Here is a 10,583-nt window from a genome sequence, read left to right on the forward strand (position 1 = left end):
TATTTTAAAGAAATCCGAGACTCCAAATTGCAAAAATATTTAGATGGTTTTCACCCTCCTCAATCCAACAAGCACGGGATCTAATCATATGACCTTGAAGCTGTTCTTTCCTTAGATTCTCAAATGCAGTCCTTTTTTTCCCTGCAACCTTTTAAAACTAATATCAGATTCTGATTCCAAAGCATTCAATTTCTTGCAACATTTTTTTCTGTATTATCTTTACTTTTTCTTATATGATGAATAAGAGATAGCCACCCCCCCCCCCTTTATTTCCATCATAAGAACTTCTAAAAATAGACTTTCAACACCCTCCAAGCACTGAAAATCAGTACTATAAAAAATTCTCAATATTGACTGCTTACTGACGGGGTAGTTTCTTTAACTTTTTAAATATAAACATTATCTGTTAATAAACTGTTGTATCTCCAAAGGCCCCGTCCTCTATTGAAAGGATGAAACTTTATCTCCAGTAAAACAATGGAATGACCGTGCTTTAATAATACAATTTTCAACCAAATTATCTACGTCGTAACTCGCTACGTAGTACTTAATTTACGATGCATTTGTGAAACGGTGTCCAGACTATTAAAAACAAGAAAGTAATCATGGCGACTTTGTTTGAAAGGATTTTTTTTTTTTTTTTTTTTTTTTTTTGGTGCCAAGTGTAAACTTTGTTTTATCTGGATTCAATATGCGATAATAATCAAGGAGATTAAGATCTTCCACATTTTCCAAAACCGTACACCGTGCCTTATAATTACTAATACCACAACAGTTGTTAATGTATTGTGAGGATTGAAATCACCACATATTCAATGGAATATCCTTTGTCAAATTCTAAAAAAAAGAAAAAAAAAAAAAAAAAAAAAAAAGTTTCCTTTACATTGTCATAAAAGCCAGGGCTGTCCTTGTTTGGACCATAAATGTTTATCAGGGTTACCTTATTTTCTTCAATAGTCGTGTCTAGTAATGCAAATGAATTACCTTTGCAATCTTTTCTTTCTCTGTGAATTTAGCACTTAGCATTGATTAGCATGTAGTCTGCGGTGTAAATACGTTTGTAGATTTAGTGTAGTTTTAGTGCTAGATGTATTTTAAAGATAAACTTGACGAAAATTGTAATTTTGTGTTTGATCAAAGTAGCTCAATCCAAGAATCAAATACATCAACCCAGAATTTGTTTTTCAGCGATCTCTTTTTTCTTCATCTATGTATTCTATTCCACATGTAGTAACTTTATTCAGATCTAAATTTGGTATGAAATCATGAAAACCCCTATCTGAAAAAAGGAATTGTCTCATCCAAAACAATTTTAAAGAGACTATGAAAGCCTTTACATTCAATCATTTTTAACCCACCATCCTCATATTGCTTTACAATTACCTCTTTTTTAATTCTATGTTGAGAATGGTTCCACAAGAAAGAAAAGAATAGTTTATCTAATTCTTTACAATAAGAATAGTGTATCTAATTCTTTACAAAAAGAATAGTTTATCTAATTCTTTACAATAAGAATAGTGTATCTAATTCTTTACAAAAAGAATAGTTTATCTAATTCTTTACAATAAGAATAGTGTATCTAATTCTTTACAAAAAGAATAGTTTATCTAATTCTTTACAATAAGAATAGTTTATCTAATTCTTTACAATAGTTGTCATCGGGATTTGGGGTTGTCATAAAAATATGATTTAAAAGAGGCAAGACCAGAGTTTTGATAACAGTAATTTTTCCTACTGGTATCAAATGTCTTTTCTCCCATTGATTTAAGATTGATTTTATTTTACATTGTAATGGTACATTCTGTCAGATAGAAGAAGAAACAATTGAACATTTGTTTTGGGAATGTGATAGTGTTCAGCATTTCTTAAGATAATGTGAAGGTTGTTTTGAACATAAAACCTATCATCAAATATCAATAACAACAAATAATTTTATTTTGGATGAAAAGAAAACAATACAAAATAACCTTGTTCTTTGGCTGAAATATTATATCTACACTATGAGATGTAAAGGGAAGACACTGAGTGCAAATGTTGCGATATCGCTAATGAATACATTTTACGAAAATCAGAAACATATTGCATATAAAAATGGTGAAAAAAGATACGTTTGACACCTGCTGGAATCAATTATTTCATTGAGTGTTTTTTTAAAATTTATTAGATAATGACTGTATGCATTATGACGTCACAATTAATCTAACAGAGGCGATTTCATTTGTGACGTCAAGGTACAGATACGTCACATTACTGTAGATTTGTCGGTACGAAATTAACAAAAATTGGGCTGCATCCACTCTACTGAGGGAACTCCGACAGCAGAAATTAAAAAGAAAAAGCGGTCCATTAAAGAAAGAATATCCAACTTCTTTACGAGGAGGTAGAAACCAACAACAACTGAAGTCGGTGTACAGACAGTCTGGGAGTTTGACGACTTCTCTTTGAGTATCGGCTCCTGTAGAAAGGACTCTCCATTAGAACAGGAAGACAGCTGTTCCATCGGAAGCCCAGATTCCCCCGTGCCTTCCAGGGCATATTCAAATACTTCAATCTCGGAAATGATTGATTTATTTGAGCAGAGTCGGGCTAGAAGAACCGTCAGCAATACTACATTCATTGTTGAAAAGAACGGTGCCATTGTCCGCTAGTTCTAACTTCTTCCACCGTGTCCCTGGAGGAAAGTCATTCTATACCCGGGAGGATATAAGACTAGAATGTTTACAGTATGGCAGACTAATGCAGCTGATATTTGTTTTGTTTTGGGAATGTTACCTTCTACTAAAGTAAGTTTCTTACCATTTCCTATCTGTTTAGCATTTATAAGTCGTTGAAAATCTTCGAAAGATATCGGTTCTGTCTTTCTATTTTTGTTGCCAAGTCCCTGGGATTTTAGATCTTTTTTTTTTTTAGACATCAGAACTTCTCTTGCATGGATGGATAGGTGTGATTCCACAAGATTATGCTCATGTTGTCCCTCAAGTACGTATCTAGAAAAACTTCCCAAGTAGCTCCGTAATGTGTCCGGTTCGTATTCACCGCCGCGCCGTCCGGCTTTCTCACAGACAAAAAGAATCTGGCCAAATACATGTTCAATTCTTTTGCCGGTATCTCATGAAGTCTTCTGTTTTCGTCGCAAATATTAACAAGCCAGTCGTATAAGACTTTCATGTGTCCGTCTGTCTTTCTTGAAGTGTTCTTGTTTCTCTTACTTTGTATGACTTCGGTGGTTTCACTCTCCGAAATCGCTTTAAAGCGGTTTTCTACATCAAAATTGCCGTAATTAAAACATTTTGATCTCCATTAGGACCAGGAATTTCTAAAAATGCTTCGGTACACCCCTCCATAATATATTGTCCTACTACTTTCTATTGCCCGGAACGTTGATTGTTTAATTTTAAAGCTAAAACGTGTTATTGTTCTAAATAAACAATTGTTACTTGGGTTATCTCCCTTTGCTTAGATACTCGCTACAGTTTGGCGCTGTTTTTGAAAACGTTTTTATTTAATTTTCCTGCTTTAATTTTTTTTTTTTTTGGTGGAAAAAAGCATTACATTAAACAATTTTTTTGTGTGTAACATCATTTTTCATGCACTTTTGTTAGATATCAAATGATCAAAGAAGAAATAGTAATTTGAAATTTGAGGGCGTCTCAGGCAGCCCCTTGACAACGGGCCGAGCAGCTGTCTCACCCTAGCCAAGATAGGTGTATCAGGGCTGATACATATAGAATATCACACTCTAATGTTGATCTCGGACCTGGGATTGGCCCCGAGAGTTGATCTCGGCCCGAGCCCGTAGGGTCAGTACCCCCCCCCCCCCCACCCAATTTTAAAAAAAATGTTTATATATCTATCAACTTGTTGTGTTTTAGGTATATGATATAAACAATACGGGATCGGGCCGAGATCAACTGTCGGGGCCAATCCCAGGTCCGAGATCAACATTAGAGTGTGATATTCTATATGTCCTCACCTTGAAAATAGACGTACACATTAAAGGTGTTGTTCTCCTGACCTTGGAATTTGGCCATAAACAAACACAGTAACATACCCTGTCAGTATTTGTGTAATCACCTCCCCATGGAAGGAGACCTTGCCCGTCATCTGAACAAACTTGAATCCCCTTGGATTGATCAAAAGACTTTACAATTTGGTCAGCAAAGTATCATATTTGGTCTGAATTTAGGTCACAAAGTTACTCAGGTATGACAAAGAATTGACAACTTTTTTTTCTCAGTGTGAGTGACAATACTGTAAATAAAATAATTTAACACTCCAGTTTTACCGATTATGAACAGGAAAAGAATTTTTTTCATTGTATAGGTCAATAATTTCTTTTTTTGTTTCTTCAGAATTTTTTTTCCCATTTCTAACATGTCTAAAGTATCTCCCCATCTTATTTTTTTCATGGTCATAAGCTGAATAGGTGTAAAATTCCCAAAGAAATACACTGCTAGGTAGATTTGCACTAACCAACCCTGAAAACTATAAATAGAATAACTGAACAATAGAAGACTGAATGGTTTTGCTAGAATAGCAAGAAATTGTCACATATTTACAGTGATTTTCTTTTGTTCAGGTATTGTATCTGGTTATCATCAATAGGGTTTTGTTATCACATGTGATAAAACGAGCTCCTCCCACCAGGGACCTATATACTATTAGTATATAGGTCCCTGCTCCCACCTTGTTATCGCATGGGCGGTACTAACATCAGAATTACACAATAGAAACAAGACAGGGATAATTCAGTTTTCGTGAAGTTACTTTTGCTGTTTCACGGGCGAAGATGTCTGGGGCGTTGAAACAGACGAGAAGTGTTATGTAACAAATACCTGTGACCGTTTTTGCAGTCAGTAATGTTAAGTAGTTCTCTCTGTCTCTCTCCCTCTCATTTTATAAAGAGTTTTAATCCTTTTCCCACTTTAATATTTCTCTCCCTCTCATTTTATAAAGAGTTTTTAATCTTTTCCCACTTTAATATTTGTGTTATACAGCCACCAATATGTGATAGATACTGCCAGGGATAATCAGTTTTGCTGTTTTACGGGTAAAGCGTGCGCCGATTGATGATAGGCGTTAAAACAGACAGGAATTGTTATGTAACAGATATACACATACCTGTGACCGTGTTTTTTCCCCCCACTGGCCAGTCAGTATTTGTTAAATCTCTCTCTCATTTTATAAAGAGTTTGCTAATGCAATAATGCAAGTCTTTAATCCTTTTCCTACTTTAATATTTGTGTTATACATGTTTTCTTAAAACATTTGTACAAAGTACATGTATAGAATTAAATTCCTGAAAAAATTATTAATGAAGCCACCAATATGTGATTGATACAGACAGGGATAATCAATTTTCGTTAAGTTAGTTTTGCTGTTTTACAGGTAAAGCGTATTAAATTTTATATACACATGCATATATAGCAATCTACCATTGTATTGAATGTATGGTTCAATAAATGTAAAATGAGAAGCTTTTAAAATATATAAAACACACACACACACACACCCTTGTGACCTTATCCTACCCCTGGGGGCCATGATTTTAACAAACTGAAATATGTCAGAAAGCTTTCATGTAAATATCAGCTTTTCTGGCTCAGTGGTTTTTGAGAAGATTTTTCCTATATATTTGTATGTAAAACTCTGATCCCCTATTGTGGCCCCATCCACCCCCCCCCCCCGGGGGGGGGGGGGGGGGGGGCATGATTTGAACAAACTTGAATCTGCATTATGTCAGGAAGCTTTCATGTAAATCTCAGCTTTTCCGGCTCAGTGGTTCTTGAGAAGAAGATTTTTAAAGATGTATCCTATATATTAGTTAGTAAAAGTTAAAACTTTGATCCCCTATTGTGGCCCCATCCAACCCCCCCCCCCCCCCCCCCCCCGGGGGGGGGGACAGATTTGAACAAACTTGAATCTGCACTATGTTAGGAAGCTTTCTTGTAAATTTCAACTTTTCTGGCCCAGTGGTTCTTAAGATTTTTAAATGACCCCACTCTATTTTTGTGATTATCTCCCCTTTGAAAGGGACATGGCCCTTCATTTGAACAAACTTAAAAGCCCTTCACCCAAGGATGCTTTGTGGCAAGTTTGGTTGAAATTGGCCCAGCGATTCTTGAGAAGAAGTCGAAAATGTGACAAAGTTTACGATGTCGACGATGACTGACCATAAACAAATTTTGATAAGAAAAGCTCACTTGAGACTTTGGCTCAGGTGAGCTAAAAAATTGTATTAGAGAGAGAGAGAGAGAGAGAGAGAGAGAATTCACCCTTTCCTTTACTTAAAGTAATGAAAAGTATTTTTGAAAAAGAAAGATAAAAATTTAATTTTATTCCAGAACCACTTGTCAATGAAATAATGTTACAAATTTGAAAGAGAGAGTTCATATTATTTTTTTTTTTTACTTAAACATGTTAAAGTAATCAAATGTATATTTGAGAGAGAAATATAATCAGATTTGATTTTATTGATGTTCACTTTAAAAAAAAAAAATAGGGAAATAGCTGCAAAAGACACTGAAATCAACTGAGATTTACCTGTAAAACAATCTATGCTTGAGTAACTTTGTGACCTAAATTCAGATCAAATGTGATACTTGGCTGACCAAATTGTAAAGTCTATTGATCAATCTAGCAGTCAATTGAAAACTTTTGTAATTCGCTGTAAAATATAAAAACTTTGTAGACGGACTCCAGACATGCATAATGGGTATGAACATCCTCTGATCAGAGAAAGCTACTTTCAGTTTTAAGCTCAAGTTAGCAACAAAGTGACAGACATTGTGTTAGGCGTAAAGCATTTTCCCGTGCGAGCATCTCATTTGACAAGACGTACCACAAAATCTGTTTTCAGTCAGTTCGTAAATAATGCTTATAGCTAATCTACATCATTATAATAATTTCAGGAATACCATTTTCAGTCGATGGAGAAGTGGCGATGTGTAAAACAACCTTGATTGGCATGACCTTGAACTTCACGATGCTGTAGGATACTGGACTACTGAAATACTTTATTCAGCGTTTGGTAGCCTTGATTGTGAAACAGTAGAAGAAATCCCCAAAAATGAGCGAGAGAGTGGTGGCAATATGCACGTGGCCAGATAGTGGCCATTTTTCTGTCAAATGGTTAATATCTTAAAAAGAACTGAAATGATTATTGTATGTATTGAACAAAATTATTTGCATCTTCTTTAGTGCTGTTGATACTGAATTGAAACGAAATGGATATTTCGAAAGAACAGGTAGTCCTTTACCAGAATTGTAAATTCAATGATTACAGAAGTAGTGGTTTTGGTTCCAGAGTGGGGCCAAAATGGTCAGTTATCAAAAGTGTGAACAATAATAAAACATTTTTAACTTCTTGATAACTACCATTCCAATTCTTTTCAAATCAGTATAGGCACTTTCAGGAGCATTTAAGTATTAAGAACACATATTGTTTAATACTGTTGCTGAATGTTATAATTTAGTTTAAGATAGGCAGATCAAGAAATAAATCTTTTTCTAGATTTCATAACCCTTGGCACCAGTGATGCTCTTAACCAATACTCAAAAGAGTGATAAGGCCTATGGACTAGTGATACTTTTAACTAATACTCAGGTGACTGATAAGGCCTGGGGACTCATGATACTTTAAACTAATACTCAGGTAACTGATAAGGCCTGTGGGCTAGTGATACTTAACTAATACTCAGGTGACCGATAAGGCCTGGGGACTAGTAATACTTAACTAATACTCTGGTGACTGATAAGGCCTGGGGACTCATGATACTTTAAACTAATACTCAGGTAACTGATAAGGCCTGTGGGCTAGTGATACTTAACTAATACTCAGGTGACCGATAAGGCCTGGGGACTAGTAATACTTAACTAATACTCTGGTGACTGATAAGGCCTATGGACTAGTGATACTTTTAACTAATACTCAGGTGACTGATAAGGCCTGGGGACTCGTGATACTTTAAACTAATACTCAGGTAACTGATAAGGCCTGGGGACTCATGATACTTTAAACTAATACTCAGGTAACTGATAAGGCCTGTGGGCTAGTGATACTTAACTAATACTCAGGTGACCGATAAGGCCTGGGGACTAGTAATACTTAACTAATACTCTGGTGACTGATAAGGCCTATGGACTCGTGATACTTTTAACTAATACTCAGGTGACTGATAAGGCCTGGGGACTCGTGATACTTTAAACTAATACTCAGGTAACTGATAAGACCTGTAGGCTAGTGATACTTAACTAATACTCAGATGACCGATAAGGCCTGGGGACTAGTGATACTTAACTAATACTCTGGTGACTGATAAGGCCTGGGGACTAGTGATACTTTTAACTAATACTCAGGTGACTGATAAGGCCTGTGGGCTAGTGATACTTTTAACTAATACTCAGGTAACCGATAAGGCCTGGGGACTAGTGATACTTAACCAATACTCAGGTGACTGATAAGGCTTGTGGGACTAGTGATACTTAACTAATACTCAGATAACCAATAAGGCCTGGGGACTAGTGATACTTAACTAATACTCAGGTGACCGATAAGGCCTGGAGACTAGTGATACTTAACTAATACTCAGGAAACCGATAAGGCCTGGGGACTAGTGATACTTAACTAATACTAAGGTGACTGATAAGGCCTGGGGACTAGTGATACTTTTAACTAATACTCAGGTGACTGATAAGGCCTGGGGACTAGTGATACTTTTAACTAATACTCAGGTAACTGATAAGGCCTGGGGACTAGTGATACTTAACTAATACTCAGGTGACTGATAAGGCTTGTGGGACTAGTGATACTTAACTAATACTCAGGTGACCGATAAGGCCTGGGGACTAGTGATACTTAACTAATACTTAGGTGACTGAGAAGGCCTGGGGACTAGTGATACTTAACTACTACTCAGGTGACTGATAAGGCCTGGGGACTAGTGATACTTTTAACTAATACTCAGGTGACTGACAAAGCCTGGGGACTAGTGATACTTTAAACTAATACTCAGGTGACTGATAAGGCCTGGGGACTCGTGATACTTAACTAATACTCAGGTAACCGATAAGGCCTGGGGACTAGTGATACTTAACTAATACTCAGGTGACTGATAAGGCTTGTGGGACTAGTGATACTTAACTAATACTCAGGTAACCAATAAGGCCTGGGAACTAGTGATACTTAACTAATACTCAGGTGACTGATAAGGCTTGTGGGACTAGTGATACTTAACTAAAACTCAGGTAACCGATAAGGCCTGGGGACTAGTGATACTTAACTAATATTCAGGTGACTGATAAGGCCTGTGGGATTAGTGATACTTTTAACTAATACTAACTAATACTCAGGTGACTGATAAGGCCTGTGACTCTTTACTGTGGGCCTCTTGTTCATTACATGATGCATAGTTTTCCCAAGTATACTGGTAGTTGTATGTATTTATAATTTTTTTTTTTTTTTTTTTTTTTATACATGGGATACTTGTAATGTATATTAGTTTTCTGTTACACTGTTCAGTGATTTCTATGTTCATATTTTAATAAATGCCCCTAAACAACATCATTTGAATTACTCTTTATCTTTTGGCAAAAACAAAGCAGGATAGATTTTGGCAGAAGGACTTTATCACAGTTTGTAATCTAAACTGTCTGAGATGGATGTATAATGATGTCATATGTCATATTACCTAAAGTTTCTAGTTTATAACAGTGCATTTTAAACAATCCACAAACTTTTGGATTAACCCTCGTGTATTGACATTACTAAGGTATTGTAAGAGAAAAAAAATTCATTGAATCAATCAGCGATCAAACCTAGAACCCTTGCATTACTTTTTAGATTTACAAAAAAATTTAAGATAAAAAATACATGAACCTTCAACTTTAAATATATTATATTCCCAACTTCTATATCTTTTTTTTTTTTTAAATGAACTCGTAACATCAAGTACAGTATAACGCCATGCTCCCACTTCTTAACGATGCGTAGATCACAATTCAGAAATAATAATAGAATTGCTTTCTCAAAATAAAGTACTGCGATTTCCTCTTTTAATCCGATTACTAGTCCCCTACCGACGGAGTCAACTTTAGGTTTGCGCTCCGTCCGTCTGTCCAGTTTTCCGCACTTTTTTTCTCCGTTCTTGCAGATATTTATTTTATATTTGGTATGTCGCTTTGCCATAACAAGTTACAGATCAAGTTTGAATTTCATCTCGGTCCATTGATTTTTCACTTAGTTATGGCCCTTGGACTTAGAAAAATAGTTTTCCAGACTTTTTTTGGTTGTGCTTCCAGATAATAATTCATTTGATATTTGGTACATTGCTTTGTCATAACAAGTTACAGATCAAGTTTGAATTTGGTCTCAATCCGTTGATTTTTCGCTTAGTTATGGCCCTTGGACTTGAAAATTAGCATGAATTATCAGTTTTCTGGACTTTTTTTGGTTGTGCTTGCAGATATTCATTTGATATTTGGTACACTGCTTTGCCATAACAAGTTACAGATCAAGTTCGAATTCCATCTCGGTCCGTTGATTTTCCATTAAGTTATGGCCCTTGGACTTATAAAAATAGCAT

The sequence above is a fragment of the Ostrea edulis genome, chromosome 6, assembly GCF_947568905.1.
Source record: "Ostrea edulis chromosome 6, xbOstEdul1.1, whole genome shotgun sequence".
Taxonomy (NCBI): Eukaryota; Metazoa; Mollusca; class Bivalvia; order Ostreida; family Ostreidae; genus Ostrea; species Ostrea edulis.